This window comes from Miniopterus schreibersii (genome assembly GCF_964146895.1).
Source record: "Miniopterus schreibersii genome assembly, chromosome: 9".
In the NCBI taxonomy this organism is placed as follows: Eukaryota; Metazoa; Chordata; class Mammalia; order Chiroptera; family Miniopteridae; genus Miniopterus; species Miniopterus schreibersii.
This window is the reverse complement of record NC_138118.1, coordinates 24,949,198-24,968,449: the sequence shown is the minus strand read 5'-3', so window position 1 is coordinate 24,968,449 and position 19,252 is coordinate 24,949,198.

Genomic DNA, 19,252 nt, shown 5'->3' with positions numbered 1-19,252 from the left:
TGGCTCCCACTGGCACAGGCTTCTTCCTAGGCTTCCACCAGGCCAGATATCGATTCTCCCATGCCTCTAGGCCCAGCAGCTCAGGTGCAGATTTCCAGCCCAGAGCCATTCCACAGGTGGGGGAAGGGGTACCTCTTCTTCACTCCAGGTGGGGAGGTCGCACCTCTTTCCCAGGACACTGACTGTTCACAGTTCTGCTCTTTGCTGAAAGTTCTTCCAGAGAATAATTTACCCCTCAGATTCACTGCTGGGTGGTCTGCTCAGATCCCTCCACATGTCTGGAGTTCTTCTGAGTGGCCCCTCCTGTAGACAGCAGACTGGTGTTAAAACCAAGTACTCACTTTTTGCCTGGGATAAGGTGATCTGAGTCCCCCTGGTGGACTGAATGACCACTGATTCCCAGGAGCTGATGCTATCTAGGCTCCCGTTTCCTTTTCTGTTGGTCTGGTTTGGAGAGATCCTTGTGTGCTGCTTAGATCCCATGTTTCCAGGGGCCAGGAGCTGTGCTGCCTCACCTTCCCTCTCGCTTCCCAGCCTTGCTGCACAGCTGCAGGATTTGGTCCACCCACTCTGTGTCTTCTCCTGTCCTCTCTCTCTATTTTTGTTAAAATATTTTTTTAAGTGCATTAAGATTTTTTAATAAGCAATCTTCCAGCAATCTCTAAGTAAGATATATTGTTTGAATGTTAAGAATTTAAATGTGAGGATGCTCTGCTCCTATAAAAGCATATTAAAGAGAAAATGATAGTTTTTTTATATTTTATAGTTGAAAATTATTTTAATTACTATAATTTTAAAAGTTCATAAGAATGCAAAATTAAGAAAAGGCAATTTGTAGTATGAGAACTCTAGCTAGAGTGTCATAATACTGATAACTTTTTATTTTGTTAGCAATGCACATCTTGACTGTACTGAATCCATCAACCTACAAGGTACCTAGTGAGGGAGATAATAAAATTTGTGTTTCATAGCTGTGCCACAGAGTTATCTTAGGACATCCTCACTTAGGGTAGAGGGAGAATTAAAATTAAGTAATAGTTTGGTCAACAAGAACCTGAATTATTTAAAGTATATCAATAATACACTGTATTTGAGACAAGGATGTTCTCTTTCACCACTATTATTCAAAATATTACTGGAAGTTCTAGCCAGAGCAATCAGGCAAGAGAAAGAAATAAGGGGCATCCATATTGGAAATGAAGAAGTAAAATTGTCACTTTTTTATGACATTTTTTATATTGACAATCCTAAAGATTCCACCAAAAAATTATGAGAAACAATAAACAATGATAGTAAAAATGCAGGATACAATATCAATGTACAAAAATGCACTGCATTCCTATATGCTAACAATAAAATTTCAGAAAAAGAAATAAAAAATTTATTTTGCTATTGTAACAAAATGAATACAATACCTAGGAATAAATTTAACAAAGGATGCACTGAAAACTATAAAGAATTATTAAAACAGATTGAAAAAAATCGCAATGAAACAGAAAGATATCCCATGTACATGGTTTGGAAGGATCAACATAGTAAAAATACCCATATTAGCTAAAGAATATACAGATTTAAAGCAATCCCCATCAAATTTTTAGTGACATGTTTTAAAGAAATAGAACGAAAACCCATCAGATTTGTATAGAACCACAAAATATCTCAAATAGCCAAAGAAATTCTGAGAAAAAAGAACAAAGCTAGCGCTATCACACTCCCTACTTCAAATTATACAACAAAGCAACAATAATCAAGACTGCATGGTTTTGGCAGAAAAAGAGACACACAGACCAATGGAATATAATTGAGAACCCAGAAATAAACCCATATGTATATGGATAAATAATTTTTGACAAAGGAGCCAAAAACATTCAATGGAGAAAAGAAAGCCTCTTCAATAAATGGTGCTGGGAAAACTGGAAAGCCACGTGCAAAAGAATGAGATTGGGTTACAGTTTGTTTCCATGTACAAAAATTAACTCAAAATATAAGACGTGAAACAATAAAATGCATGGAAGAAAACACAGGTACTAAGCATTTAGACCTTGGTCTTAGAGCAGATTTTATGAATTTCACTCCCAAGGCAAGGGAAGTAAAGGCAAAATAAATAAATGGGACCATATCAAACTGAAAAGCTTCTGCACAGCAAAAGAAACTGACAACAGAACAAAAAGGTGAACAACTGAATCAGAGATGATTTTTGCAAACTACAGCTCAGACAATAGGTTGATATCCAAAATATATGAGGAACTTGTACAACTCAACACCAAACAAACAAACGATCCAATTAAATAATGGGAAGAGGACCAGAACAGACAGTTCTTCCAAGAAGACATACAAATGGACATCAGATATATGAAAAGATGCTCAACTTCACTAGCTATTAAGGAAATGCAAGTCAGAACTACAAGATACCACCTCATGTCTATTAGAATGGCTATTATCAACAACACAAGTAATAACAAGTGTTGGACAGGTGGTGGAGAAAAAGGAAACTTCATTCATTGCTAGTTGGAACGTAAATTGGTACAGCCACAATGGAAAACAGTATGGAGTCTCCTCGGAAAATTAAGAACAGAGTTACCATATGACCCAATAACCCTTCTTCTGTGTATCTATCTGAAAAATTTGAAAACATTTATTGAAAAAAATATATGTTCCCGTATGTTTATTGCAGCATTATTCATGGTGGCCAAGACATGGAAACAACCAAGGAGTCCTTAATAGATGATCGGATAAAGAAGATGTGGTACATATACACAATGGAATACTACTCAGCCATAAGAAAAGATGAAATAATGTCATTTGTGACAACATGGATGGATCTTGAGAATCTAATGCTAAGTGAAGTAATTTAGACAGAAAAAGTTAAGAACCATATGATTTCACTCACATGTGGGATATAAAACTCAAAGCAACAAATGAATAAACAAAAACAAACAAACAAAAACACATAGACACAGGCTACAGGGATGTGGGAGGAAATAAAGGGTAACGGGGATAAAGTATATGGTGATGAAAGAAGATTTGACTTTGGGTAGTAGACACACACTGCAATATGCAGATGATGTATCATAGATTTGTACACTTGAAATGTATATAATCTTATTAACCAATATTAACCCAATAAATTTAATTTATAAAGAAAAAGATAAACTAGAACCCAGCCGGGGTGGCTCAGAGGTTGATTATCAACCTATTATCCGGGACATCTCAGTTTGATTCCTGGTCAGGGCACGTGCGTGGGTTGTGGTCTCAATCCCCAGTGTCCCCAGTAGGGAGCATGCAGGAGGCAGCTGATCAATGGCTCTCTCTCATCGTTGATGTTTCTCTCTCTCCCTCTCCCTTCCTCTCTCTGAAATGAATTACAAAAAAGAAAAAAAGATAAACTAGAAAATTTTCAGAAAAAATGAATAAAAAATAAAGTGACAGGTGTGCAGTCAATTGAGTTTTGCAGTTAAAAGAATCACTTAAACGTGAAGTGTAGAATTTGCATGTAGAATATATTCACTCTCAATGCTTTGGTACACCTGTGTAACATTTTTATTAAAATGTAGTGCTTAATAAGGAAGGGACAAAAGTGGATTTACCAAAATCAAGGTATGTGCAGAGTTCCTCTGAATCCATGTCATGTTTAAAAAAGGCCTGGCATCTTGTTTCTTTGAAAAGTTCCCTGTAACAACCATGGTTCTAGCAGCCTTTTTTTTTTTTTTTTTGTCTTATGTGGAGCTGAAATCTGTGTCTTTATAATCCAGTGGTTTCCAGATAAAATACAAAATGCCCATGCAATATTTGGTACATAGCTATGATAAAAAATATATTCTTTGTTTATCTGAAGTTTAGATTTAAGTGGGCATCCTCTATTTTTATTTGCTAAATCTGGCAATCATATCTTTCTACCTGTTGTCTGAAGGACACATGAGAGCAACAGAGTGCAAGTCTACTTTTCATTCCTTATGCTATTCGTTCATTTATTCATCCATTTATCCATCTGCCACATATTTAATGAACAAAGTTTGTATCAAATCCAAAATGTAAAAATGGATTTAAAAAATCTCTACCTGTGATAAGTGAGCAAGTCAAATGAACAGTAGACAGTGTGATTGATGGTATGGTGGAAGTACATACAGAGTTCTTAAACTGCATCAAGGGATTCTTGATTTTCATGGGTGAGTTTACAGGTCAAGAAAATCTTCAAAGATGAAAAGGCCTCTGACATGAGCAGCTGTTGCCAATGTAGACAGGATTGTGAAGGCTTAACACAAAGGGATGCTTGAACATTGAAAAAGATAATGGTTTGCATGGGGATTGAGTGGATGAAAGTGACATGCAGATGTTTGGAGAAAGCTTCTCCCATCTGTTTTCTTTTTCAGACTAATTAGTATTTAATTTATTTCCAGATTGTTAACTTCTTTTTAAAGTATCCTTATTTGTCAAAAGTAATTTCTAAATTAGATGAAATATTTCATATATCTGGAGTAGGTTTAGACATACCTTTAAAAATAGCACTATAAATGCTAGCTTGGTAAAACTTAACAGGGTAATGACATTGAGCCGAAGCATTAAGAAGGATTGTACACAAGGCACAAACATCCACTGCATTTTTTAAAATTCTAGAGTATTACTCTCATGATTTAGTTTTATTACTGGGTCTCCAGAATATAAACTATAATTGGTGAGATGAAAACTACTTTCTCTTTGATTGAATACCATGTAAATTATGACCCGTTTTGAGATGAAACTCTCAAGGTCATTCTGTAGGGGCAAGATTAAGCAGATATTTAGGAGCGTGCATCCATTGATTTACCGGATTTCTCAGACCTGACACACATCAGCCATCTGGAGCACAGAAGTGAACTTCATGAATTTGTGTGAGTTCCCTGTGCTTCTCTCATGGTGAAGCACAAAGTCATAAAGAAATAGTTGTTGGTGGATAATAAAAAGGGAGTTGGGGTGAGTAACCCAGTATATAGTGATAAGCAGCTTGCAAACAGCTCAGTAGTTGCTGGAAATTTATGACAGCATTAGTCAAACACCATTAACTTTATCCTTGCTCACATTGGGAAGTGAAAGAAGGTAGAATAATTGAATCTAGGGGTTCACAGTAAACACAAAATTGACCAGCAGTTTCTGTCTGTCTGCATCATCTGTGCTAGCAATGTGTCCCAGAAAAAGCAAGGTGAGAAATGACCAGTGATGATGCTGTGCATATATATTAAGAGCATTTCTTCTTCTTACTTAACACATAGTAATCATGTTCTTTAATACACACATACACAAACTCTTTCACACATCACAATTCCTATAGCTCTGCTTTTTTAAAATTTTTTATTCATTCATTTATTTAAAGACTTTTTCAGCTCTGGTTTTCTATGTCACTTATTTGGTGGCCAATTTTGTGTCACTAGCCCATGTAACTTGGTATTTACGAACAAGAGCATAGTTTACTTCCTTCTTGGATTCACACTCCAGGCTTGCCAATTAGTGCCTATGTTGATATAGCCTTAAGCAGGTTTCTTAACCTTTCCGGGCTCTGTTTACCTATAATATAAATCTAACAATATGAACCTCATTGAGTTAGTGTATATTTGGTTATGTTGTAAAGCAGCTAACACTCCTCCTGGCACATGATAGATACTTAAATGAATTTTAAGTACTATATAGTAACATGTTTGTTATTTTACTTTCTCTGTGTGTTTGTCTTTTCTCCCTAATCAGGTTTCAGGCTTCCAGAGGAAAGATAAGACTACAGATGTTCAACAAATTCTTGTTATCTGTCAACTGGTTTGAACTTTGCCTTGCTAATTAACAGATATAGAAAGTATTTGTATTTTTGCATGAGAAGTGATAATGTCACTGATAATGTCACATGGCAGCTTGTCCATTTGCCACTATAGGAAGGCCAACCTGTTGGGCTTCTTCGAATATCTCTTTGGTTCTGTCTGGAAATTTTTCCATTCTTCTCCGTCTATACTGCCATCTGTTGACTGCTTCCTTTTCCATTCTTAACAATCTTATTTCCTAGCAGATTTCTTCCCAGGTGGAAGGGGCAGGACTTGCTGTGGATGTGTTTTCCTTGTTATGACCCTTGGCTACTTCCCTTGCTTCACTTCTTTACCTGAGGTGCTCCACATCCCTGCTACTTATGCAAACTGTCCTACTTCTCAACCTCACATTGGTTTGGCTCAGTCCTTCTTGCCTTTCTTACCTTCCGGCATTTGGAGGGTTCATCTCAGTACATATTTAAAAAAGGGATGTGTATTGGGAGATGAAAGAATCTATCAGAGCTTGCATGGATACTTATTTGTTACAGAAACCTGAAGACATAAATAAAATCCCCCTGTGCATATTATAGATGATTATTTGTCTCTCACACAATGTGAGGTAAACTGGAATGAAAGAGCAGGAGCTCTCCAGCCTGGAGATGGGGTGGAGCCCATCTTGTTCACTTAGTTTCAACATCTTGCATATATCACTATTTACAGATACTTTATTAAGTGATACAGAAAATAAAAAGAGCAATGCTGGTAAGGTTTTTAGGTTGTTACTTGAAAAGACTGTTGTGGTGGGACAGTATACAGCAATATTTTAAAGAATATTTTATCAATGGAAAGATTATTCCTTTTTAAAAGGACTACAATAGCTCTGTATTTGATATGTTCAAATGTATCAGGATATATTGAATTGGGAAACATTAGAGCAAACTAGTTTGTCACTTGATATCTGTGTGATATATGGCAAGATACTTAAAAGCCTTAATTTCTCCATCTGCAATCATAAAATTAATGACCCCAGGGGATTACTTTGAGGATTAATGAGCTAATACACAAGAAACGCATAGAAGAGTGTGTAGCACATAATTAGTATTCAATAAACATTAGCAGTTACTCTGTTTATTAAGAAAATATATCCATGAAACTACCTGGTTATTATTTTTCAAAGAAGACACAGAAATAGCATAGCCTCAGATGACTAAAATATATTTGGAAGTGTTGAAAGAAAAACTACTGACCTAGAATTTCACTGAAATTACCCTTCAAAAGTGAAGGAGAAGTAAAAACTCTTCAGAAAAAAATTTTAGGGAATCTGTGATCAATAAACCTGCCTTGCAAAAAATGTTAAAAATTCTTCAGAGAGAAGGAAACTTATATAGGCCAGAAAGAGATCTACATAAAGAAAGGCATGGTGTTAGCAAAAGAATAAATGAAAATAAAATATAACCTTTTGTTTTTCTTATTTGAATTATCTGACAGAAAATTGAAAGAAAGCAATAATAACAATAGCAACAATGATTACAGCGGTGACTACAGCTTATGGATAAATGAAATGAATGACAATATCTTATCAGACAAGAGGGATGAATTGGAAATACTCTGTTATAAAGTATCTGCAGTAGCTATGAAATGGTATAGTGTTCGTTGAAAGTGCACTTAGATTAGTTGTAAATGTATATTGGAAACAGAGGACAACCACAGAACCCCAATTTTTTTAAATAAAATATAATTGATATGCTAAGAGGATAGAAAAAGGGAATCACACAAAATGCTCAATTAAAACTAGAAAATAAAAAGAGTAGAAGCACAAAAAGAAACAAAGAACAACAGCAACAAACAGAAAATAGTGACAAATGTAACTATTAAGCCATATATATCATAATCACTTTTAATATGAATGATCTGATTATACAAATTAAAAGGCAGAGACTTTCAGAGTTAATTTTTAAAGAAGATCTAACTCTATATTGTGTACAAGAAGCCCACTTTAAATATAAAGGAACAGTGAGATTAGAAGTAAAGGGATTGAGAAAAATGTATCATGCTGGCACTAATCTATACTACAGGTAGTTTGTGAATATATACAACTATTTTGAAAAACACACAGTATCAATTAAATCTGAGTATATATATATATAAAATGATCTAGCAATTTCTCTCCAAGGAATAGTCCCAACAGAAACTTATCCATATTTTTCCCACAAGAAATCTATATGCATGTTCATACCAGTATTACTTTAAATGACCCTAAACTGGAAACAAATACCTATTAATGGTAGAATGGATACATGTGATAGGTCTATTAATACAATGGAATACTATACAATGATAATAATGAATGAATTATTGTACAACATGATGAATAAATCTTACAAATAGGCTGAGCAAAAGAAATCAGACACAAAAAACAACATATTGTATGAACTATTTATATAAAGTACAAAACACAGAAAGCTAATCTAAGTAAGGTATTAGAGTCAAGATAGAGGTTACTTTGGAGGAAAGACAGGGTGTGACTAAATAAAGGTATTTTGGGTACTTGAAATGTTCTAATTCCTGAATTGGGTGTTGATTATATGGATGTATTAACCTGGAGAGAATTCATTGAGCTATACGCTTATGATTTGTGCACTATTTTCTGTATATTTCAATAAACAATTTAAAAATTCTAAATATTTATTCAAAATAAATATACGATTAAACATTCTAGAAGGAAATAAAGCTGAAGAATAAAGAGAGTTGTTAAGATACAATACACACTGCTATTATGAAAAGTTTTTAAAATTAAAAAAAATCTAAAGATATTGTGTTAATCTAGACATCATTTTGTTAAATTCAAACTGTGAAAGAAAATGTTCAGATTTTACAAAGGGGGCAAATATTTTGTATTTTGTGTATTTCTAAGAATAGTCTCAGAAGTCTGAAGAATTTTGAAAAATGCTAAAAACATCAGAATGTGTTTGCAGGTTTGGGAGTAATGAGCAAAGGAAGGATAGAGCAAATGGTTGGGGAACATAATCTGATATAGGATTAAAAATAGAACTGCACAACTTCTACTTTTCTTTTGTCCTGTTTTCTTAAAGAGATCACTCTTCAAATTTGAAGTGCTAGACTATGCATCAAAGGCAACAGTGAAAATATGAGGGCTGCTCATCATTTTTAAGTAGATTCAAAATCCCAGATATAGGCAAATTACTTTTGTGGTGCTGAAAACCTTGCTGAAGTTGTATCTATATTCGTAATCTTTCAGGAATCAAAGAAAATGGGAGAAGAATCAGAAGTCTGGAGAGAGGTGACATCTCTTAATTTTTAAAATGGTTGTGTCTGAAAATTATAGCCTGGTAATATTAATATTAATACTTTTAAAATTTCCAAGCCACATTTTAAGTTAAATGGTTTTGTGAACACTGAGTTTGGGCAGAAAGTTAATGGATATAGTGAGAGCCATTAATATTTTATTTAATTCCTAAAATAATATATCATATATTATTTAGTAATTTTCTCCTTACCAATTTACAAATTATAATAACTATTCCAAGATTATACAGCTAGTAAAAATTTAACTGGTTCTTACATTTATGCTCTTTTCACTATATTCCATTTCAAAGACTCCTGTGCTTTCAAACAGTACAACTAAAAAAATTGTAGATACATCTTTTGGCAAAGTTTGTTATGAAATCCAACTAAAGAAAATAGAATAAATAAAATTCATAACATAACTACAATATTATTTTTTAAAAGGTTAATTAACAAAATATTCTAGAACACCCTTGTCTCTTTCCTGTTTGGGAGTCTTTATTTCCTTAATGGCTATTAAAGGAGCGGATGAATGACAACAGATTGTTGACATACTGCATAGTAAAAAAAAAAAAGTTCACATTGACTCTCACTCAGTAGTTACCTACAGAGTGCCTACCAGGTGTCAGATCTGCTGGATACCTGAGCTGCAACAGGAACAAGACAAACATGGCACTTTTACTCCCAGAGCTCTCTCCTTAGTGTAGGACACAGATGTTGACTGAGTGTTATAGATGAGTGTGTTAGTATGTAAGGAGAGAATGTAATTGGCAGTAACCCATTCTGAGATTTCACCAAGGCCCTCCAGGAGTCAGAACTAAAGAATAAGTAAAAGTTAGCAAGCTAATTAAAGGGAATTAAGCAAGTCCGTGAAGAGTGGGCTGGGGTTGAAAAGTCTTTTGGGCAGAGAGAACAGCAAGTGCAAAGACCTTGTGGCACAGGGGACCACTGTGTGTTTCTGTATATGAAATTGTTCAGGATGCCAGGACTATGAAGGTCATAAGAGCTGTAATGGTGAGCTGAAACCAAAGGGATGAAATGCAGGAGGTCTGTATATAGCATTTTATATTTGTATTTTTAAAAATATACATAATTTCAAAATGAGATGAGATTTATATTGGCAGAGGAGGTTTTATTTAGCCACTAGTTCTGATAAAGCTAGGAAGTGAACAGACATGCTATTCAAAAAACAGAAACAAATATAAAAAAGCAAACAAAAAATAAGCCACAACCCATTCAACTTCAAATGTAATGATTTAGTGTCCAGATCTAGGGAACCTACTTTTCTACTGTGACTGTGTTTATCATTCTGGAGGTGATGCATTAAATGTACGTGTAGGTGCTCCACTGAAATAGATGGTTGAAAACCATTATTCACCCAGTAGAGTTGGAAGGTCCATATGAAGAACAAGTTAAAAGAGCGGTGAAACCCCAGTCTGCGGAAGAACTGATCAAGCAGACACATCATTGCATCTTAAAGCATGTGAAGAATTGCCAAGCGCTTGTTTTTTACAAGTGTAATGTTGTAATAGCAAAGGGAAAAAAATCGTGATTTAATCATTGAAATTAGTCCAGTTATTTTACCAGCTTTTGACTTTCAATTATTTAAATAGTTTATATGTGCCATATGAGTATCAAGAATATTTTATAACTCTTATTATCACTTTTCCACTCACCGATATTAAAGTATAATTGTATTATATGATATATATTTTCCCTCATGGTATTGATTATTTTGACTTTTTTCCACTGAAATTGTCATCCTTTTCTTTTCCTTTTCTACGGATTGCTATTTCTTGTGTCATACCAAATACCAGAAATTTGAGTGACTTCTCAGGTAATTGACAAAGGAAAATGTATTGGGTTATTTGCTGATTTATTATTAATTAATATTAAATATGGTTTAGTACAATGAAAGATACAAATTGAAAAGAATACATCAGACCTGAGTTCATATCCTTGAGAAAGTTAATCATTTATTCCCAGAAGGTAGAAGAAGTGTCTACCAGATACGTACAAGATAATGGGACACTGTTTATGAATTAATGAATCAAAATATAATAAAAAATAGTTAAATATTTCCTCTAAGTTTGCACTAAGGAAAAATATTATAAAGAGATATTATGCAATAACAGAAGAAAAAGAAAATTAAAAGACATGAAGACATGGATTCGAAATTAAATTTTGCCACTAAATTTGTTTAGTGATATGTAGTAAGTTGACTAACTTTTTAAAGCTGTGTGTGTATGTGTATTTAAATCTATATAAGTAGTGGAGGAAGAGAGAGATCAACATGAAATCCAAAACACCACAAATGATAATATTATGAGTTTAGGTTATTCTAATGGTTAAAAAATTACAAAATAATCAAACAATTACTTTTCTTGTGCAATCCTCCCTTATATTAAATATGAATACAATAAATTAGTGGGAGTTTCAATTATTACTTGCATAGCATCTTCTAGTCAGGCATGTATTCAAAACATAGATGCTTTAGGTCAAAATCAATTGCTGAAAATTTCCTGTTGTAAATTGTTTTCTTTTATCTTTTTAAGTTCTTCACAATATTACATACTTCATCAACAGAAATTTTACCTTTGTTAAAGATTTTGAGTAGTTGAGTCCTCAAGGCAAAACTTAATTACTTTGCAAATGTAAAAACAACATAAAAAGTTAAATACTTAATGGAGACATAAATTTGGTGATGGAATCCTTTCCTATATTTTTGCAGCATTTAAGTGTTAATTATGTAGTTTTGCCTTTAACAAAAATTAGCCTTTTTAGTACTTTAAGAGACTTGACCTATAAACTATCTGGCTTTAATATATAGGGTTCTCCAAAAACATATAGACACACTTTTAATAATTATAAAGGCAGTGTTTATTAAAATACATTTCATTTTCAAAATTGAGCTATCAGCTGTTAAAGTGTGTATACATCTCTTTGGGACACCCTGAATAACAGAAAATATAATCCATACAATCGCTATCATTCTGTAAAATTAGTTAGGTTTTTTAGCACTGAAGAACATTAGAAGTTTTTAAAACCCTTATGCTAATTTCTGTGAGAGAACAATATGAAGAGATGTATGATTAAAAATAATTTTAAATGTAATAATGAAAAAAATAAAACCATCCTCAATTCAGAGTATCAAAAGGAATGTGTAAAGTTGGCCAGACCTCAGTGGCCTTGAATCTGTTTCTAGTTCCTCAGCCTGGTTATCCTGATATCCAGAGCATTGTCTGGGAATTTTAGAAGGCCAATGTGCTCTGTAGCCTAAGTACAGTTGACTTTAATATCCTGTTTAATAATGTAATTTAACTGTATTTTGGAAAATATAATTATTTCTCCACACAGGAATAAGTAATCTTCAGAGACTAGCTGAAATACTTATCACAGAATGAGGAAGTGTGTTCCCATATGCCTCCTGAGTCTAGTGTTGAGAGCACAATGTTACAAAGGTGCTGACACATACCTGGCGTCAACAATACAAAGGATGGAAAAAATGGAGACAAAGTTTCAGAAAGCATAATGAGAAAGAAGAAGTTAAATGGAGACCAAATTAACAAAAGAATGGGAAAACCAAGAGGAAATACATTCTCTGCTTAGAAAGGCAACCGAGATCTGGTCCTGGTTGAATAATTTTTCAATGTTGAAAATCAAACTCTATAATTGAGACCAAAAGCAGTCCACCCCTGATTGTCACTAGCCAGTTTTTGCCTGTATTATCTAGACCTTTACTTTATCTCTCCACTCAGTCTTACATGGAATGTCCTGTGAGCAAGTTGTCTCTCTTGCTCAATGAAATTATTTGTGTGTCTATGTATATTTTCACAGCACAAAATAGAGCAAGAGAGACAAAGCAACTATTCTATGGGGAATGTCCTGTAGATACAGCACCCAATCTATTATTAATGACAGGTCTGTGTGCAAGATAGAGTTTTCATAAAATTTTTATAGGCCAAAGGAAAATGTTTGCAAATATCAAAAAAGAGCAAAGCAAGGAAATATTGTCAGTGATCTAAATATCAAAGTCTGTGCATTTTCAATTTTGGCAAAGTGAGACTACTCCACCCCCTGAAATAAGAACCCTACAAAGCTGCAGACATCACCTGAGAGTAAATAGATTGGGAAAGAATCATGGGACAGTTGGTGATGGAGTTGGGAGACCTATAATTATTCGCAATTTCTATTGATACACAGCACTGTTTTTGATATACATAGGCACACTTAACATAATAAAACAATGACGACTATGGGCCATAAAAAGAAGAATATGACTAAAAAAATACATCTGGAACATAAAGGGGCAAATCCTCACTTTCTTTCCTCCCTCTCCCTTGGCTTTTGGTTGACTCCTGGCTTGAGGAGCTCTCTCAGACTTGCTTTCTATATTCACAGCATGAGTCCAGGTAATTATGAGGGTATGTTTATTAAAGCTGGGGACAATGAAACAGGAAGGGCTTAGCATAGAAACAGCAAAACGAGAGACCTAGGCTGGGCTGCTTTGGTTCTCTAAAAATGTCATAGGAAATAAATGAGTCCAGGTGGGGTTTCTTTAGCTCACTGGGAAGTAAGAGAAAAGGGGGCCTTGGAGACAGGTTGAGGGGTGGATAGCCCAGGACAAGCTGCTGTTACCCATTGCTCCCTTGTTTGCAAGTCTGGTAGGGACCCTTAAGAGTTTAGGAAATGCTTGCCTGTGGGGGAAAAGAGGGCGAAGGGAAAGGTGCAGGCATGCTCCTGGGAGGAGGTCTCACGCTGGGTCCTTTGAGGGTTTTTTGTCTCTCTCTTGCAGGAGGGAACTTTAGGGGAGGCTTTCAGCAGACTATGGCATCACTTTTCCAGGTATGCCCTTTCTGGGTCATGGTCTCTACTGATTGATCTTCGCCAGGGCAGGGGGTCATTAATTATTGCAGCTGGTCTTAGCATTAGCCATATGGTTTTGCTGCTTTTCTGCACCTGGAGCTAAAATACAACTGAGGCCCAGATGCCATCCCTAGGGAGGTGACCTTCTGTATCTGGCTGTAAATGGCATGGCCAGTTTGTTCAGTTATCTGTCTCAGTTTCCCCACTCTATTGCCAAAAAAATTTTCTGTTTTTTTACTATCCTGCCTCATTATAGATAACAAAACTTTTTTTTTTTATTGTTGACACTATTACAAATGTCTCCTATTTGCACCCTTTGTGCCCCCCTCCACTCAATCCAGGCCCCACCCCAGACCTTCCCCACACTATTGTCTGTGCCCATGGATTATGCATATATGCATATATCTTCCATGGTTAATCTCTTCTGTCCCCCCACCACACTCCACTGAGATGTTATTTTGTTCCATGCCTCCATACCTTTAGACCTATTTTGTTCACCAGTTTAACTTGTTCTTTAGAGTCTACATATAAATGAGATCATGTGGTATTTGTCTTTCTCTAGCTGGATCATTTTGCTTAGCATAATAGTCTTCAGATCCACCCATGCTGTCTCAAAGGGTAAGAGATCCTTCTTTTTCACAGCCGCATAGTATTCCATTGTGTAAATGTACCACAGCCTTTTTATCCTCTTATCGCCTGATGGGCACTTGGGCAGTTTCCATATCTTAGCTATTGCAATAATGCTGCTATGAACATAGGGGTGCATATATTCTTTCTAATAGGTGTTTCAGGATTCTTAGAATATATTTCCAGAACTGTCAAACGGCAGTTCTATTTTTAATTTTTTGAGGAACCTCCATACTGTTTTCCACAGTGGCTGGTCCAGTTTGCATACCCACCAGCACTGTACTAGGGCTACCTTTTCTCCTCATATTTGCCAACACTTGTTGTTTGTTGACTTACTGATGGTAGCCATTCTGGCAAGTGTGATTTGCAGTTTTAATTTGCAAATTTAGTCATTATAGTTTTAATTTGCATTTTTCTGATAATTAGTAATGTTGAACATTTTTTTCATATGTCTATTGGTCATCTGTATATCCTTGGAAAAGTGCCTATTCAGGTCCTGTGTCCACTTTTAAATTGGATTGTTTGTCTTCCCAGTGTTGAGTTCTATCTGTTCTTTGTGTATTTTGGAAATTAACCTTTTATCAGATGTATCATTGGTGAATATTTTCTCCCATACATTAGGTTCCGTTTTCATTTTGGTGATGGTTTCTTTTGCTGTGCAGAAACTTTTTGGTTGATGTAGTCTCATTTGTTTATTTTTTCCTTTGTTTCCATTGCTTTAAGCAATGTACCCATGAGCAGACTGGTATGTGAGATGTCTGAGATTGTACTGCTTATGTTTTCTTCTAGGATTTTTATGGTTTCATGACTTACATTTAAGTCTTTTATCCATTTTGACTTTATTCTTGTATATGATGTAAATTGATGGTCTAGTTTTTTGTGTGTGTTTTTTTGCATGGACCTGTCCAATTTTCCCAGCACCATTTATTGAAGAGACTGTCTTTACTCCATTGGATGCTCGGACCTCCTTTGTCTAATATTAATTGAGTGAAAAGGCTTGGATCGACTTCTGGGGGTCTCTGTTCTCTGCCATCGATTTATATGCCTGTTCTTGTGCCAGTACCAGGCTGTTTTGATTACAGTGGATTTGTGGTATAGTTTGATATCTGGTATTTTGATCTCTCCAACTTTGTTCTTCTTTCTCAAGAGATCTGTGGCTCTTCAGGTTCTTTTTTGGCTCCACATAAATTTTTTGAATATTTGTTCTAGATCTGTGATATATGCCATTAGCAGTTTAATAGGGAGTGCATTGAATGTATAGATTGCCTTGGGTACTATGGACATTTTAATGATGTTAACTCTTGCAATCTGTGATCAAGGTATATGCTTCAACTTGTTTGTATCTTCCTCTATTGCCTTTTTCAATTACTTATGGGTTTTCCAGTACAGATTTTTTAACTCCTTGGTTAAGTTTATTCCAAGAAATCTTATTTTTTGTTTTTGCAATGGTAAATGGGATTGTTTTTTAGTTTCTATGTTCATTATTGGTGTATAAAACTGCCATTGATTTCCAGATGTTAATTTTGTATCCTGCTACTTTGCCAAATTTATTTATTAAATCTAGCAGGTTTTGGGTAATTAGGGTTTTCTATGTACTGTATCATGTCATATGTGAATGATGACAGTTTTACTTCCTCCTTCCAATTTAGATGCTTTTTATTTTTTCTTCCTGTCTGATCACTGTGGTTAGGACTTCCAGTACTATGTTGTATAAGAGAGGTGAAAGTGGACATCCCTGCCATGTTCCCGATCTTAAGAAAAATGCTTCTAGCTTTTGCCTATTGAGTGCGATGTGGCTTGCAGGTTTGTCATATATAGCCTTTATTACACTGAGGCGTGATCCCTCTATTCCCACTTTGCTGAGAGTTTTTAACATAAATGGGTGCTGGATATTGTGGAATGCTTTTTCTGTGTCTCGTTATGATCATATGATTTTTGTCCTTTATTTTGTTTTTGTGATGTATCACATTTACTGATTTGTGAATATTGAACCATTTTTGCATTCCTGGAATAAATCCTAGTTGGTCATGGTGTATGATTTTTTCTGTGTATTACTGGATCTGATTTGCTAATATTTTGTTCAGGATTTTAGTATCTATGCTCATCAGGGATCTTGGCCTATAATTTTCTTTCTTATCTGGTTTTGGAATTAGAATAATACTGGCCTCGTAAAAACAGCTTGGAAGTCTTCCCTCCTCTTGAAATTTTTTGAATAGTTTGAGGACTATTGGTATTAATTCTTCTTTTAATGTTTGGCAAAACCCCTGAAGCCATTCATTCCAGGGCTTTTATTTGCTGGGAGTTTTTTGACAACTCCTTCAATATCATTAGTTGTTATCAGCCTATTAAGGTTTTCTAATTATTCTTGTCAATCAAAGGACTTTTAAAAATATGGAAGAAGATCCAGTGTTGGACTTTAAAAGGAAAAGATAGCTCTTGTGAATGTCAATATTTTGGGAATCTCATGGCTGAGATTGCCAAGTTAAGCAATATTTAGGAAAATTTCCAATGCATAATCCATTTCAGTACAAGGCCAGATAAGAGAGTCTGCAATTTGATCATCTAAATAGAGTATTTAGTGAGTTAAATATAATGTAATTATTAAAGTGTGAAGATTTGTATCTACTATGTTGCAATTTATTTTATATGTTATCAAGGTTCATATTCCATTGCCTCTTATCTCTCACCATTTTTAAGATTAAACACACTTCAAATATTATTTAATTCTTTACCTTCTATTAGATTGACATTTGTTAAGTCCTTTACTATTCTTTTAGTGGTTATCCTAAGGAGTAAAACTTAAGTATTTTATTACTATTTTTTTTTTACAACTCAGTATGAATTGGTACTTTATGTCTTCCCAGGAAATGCAAATATCTTTAGAACTTCAATGTTCAATACAGTAGTCATTAGATACATGTGGCCATTTAAATGTGAATTGTACTTAATTAAATAAAATTAAAAATTCAGTTTCTCATTTGTATTAGTTATATTACTAGTGCAGATAGGCACAAGTGATTGGTGTCTATCTTATTGGACAGATCACAATTAAAAGTTTAAATAATATTGGCAGTTTTGTCGGAAAGCACTGTTTCTGAGCCCTTTATTTTTACTTTCTCATATTTTGAATTATGATTGCCTTGCATGTTAGTTTTACGTATATTTAACCCCTACTAGATGTACTATTATTGCTTTATATAGTCAAGCCTTAAATATTTAACAGCTTTTATAACTTTCCTATTTCCCTTCCTTCTTCCCTACATTACCATGTTTTATCTAAAATAATTTTATTTTAACTTAAAGAACTTAATTTAGTATTTAGTTTATTTCAGGGGGGAAAAGTGATAAATTCCTTTATATTGATGGTCTAAAATTTCCTCTACTTCATCTTTACTTTGTTTTGGAAGAAACAGAAATGTATGTTGACAATTTTTTGCCTTTAATATTTTCCATTTTCCTGAGGCTTCTATTTCTTCTTTATAGGGTCAGCTATAGCTTTATTGCTATTCCTTTGAAGATAACATCCATTTCCCCTTCTGGCTGCTTAAGTATTTTCTCTTTATCTTTCATATTCATTAGTTTTATTATGATGTGCAAAATGAAAATGTATTTATTCTGACTGAGTTTTAAGCAGGACAAATCTGGTAAGTCCATTCATATATTATTTCAGTTTTGAAAAACTCTAGCTCAATAGTTTCTCAAAATTTTCATGTACATATGAAAATTATATATATGTATATATAGCTTTGTTTTTGCCACTTGTTTCAGAGCTATTGTGTATAAGGACTGTGTAGCCACCTATTTGCACACCAGACATTAATAGGTGAAATGAGTTCATCTCTCTGGAAAGGTGAGGGATTTCTGGCTATACAACTCATCCACACCTAATTCTGATCCAGTGCTTTAGCCCATGAATGGACCCATTCAGCTGTTAAGAGGCAGAGATTCTGCATGTGGCAAGATTGTTGGAAGATCTCCCTGGAGTGGCTCAGGGAACTGTTCCTGAGTAAGGGTGGGTATGGTTCCTTGCACAACTCCTGAGTTAAACTACAGCTTCTTTTGTTTTCCTCTGGAAAGTTGGCTCAACTTTCCAGAAGCTTGCTTATGGCCAGTAATTATCACATTTGTCAAATATATCTTACAGTATTTTCTGAAATTTCCATTCTGTTTGTTTGTCATGATTCTGTTTGGATACTTTATATTGATGTATTTTTTAATTCTTTCTATTTTGCTGTGCCCACTCTGCTGTTAAAACCATCTTAATTTCAATATTTGCAATTTTAAATCTGAAATATATGTCTGATTCTTTTTCCCAAGATTTTTATTTTCTAGTATAAGTCTCCATCTTGCCATCTACTTATTTGAACATAAAAATTACAGATATTCTAAAGCTAATTTCTGATATGTCCAATAAATCAATCACCTGTCCATCTTCTAGTCTGGAAAAGAGCTTCCAAGTGCATGAAGACTCCTCTTTTGCCTGTAACTTTCAGGAATTCCAAACAGTCACAGCAACCCACATTGTTTAAAAGACTATATTACAATTTTACCTATTTTCTTCTTTTATGACTCTCACCTCCTCTGTACTCTGAATGGTTTGTGTGCTTCATTTTTTGAAGGGGTTTATTACGCTTTGGAATTCAGTTTACCTCGTTAACTTGGGATCTCATATCTCTGGGCTAAAGAAAAGT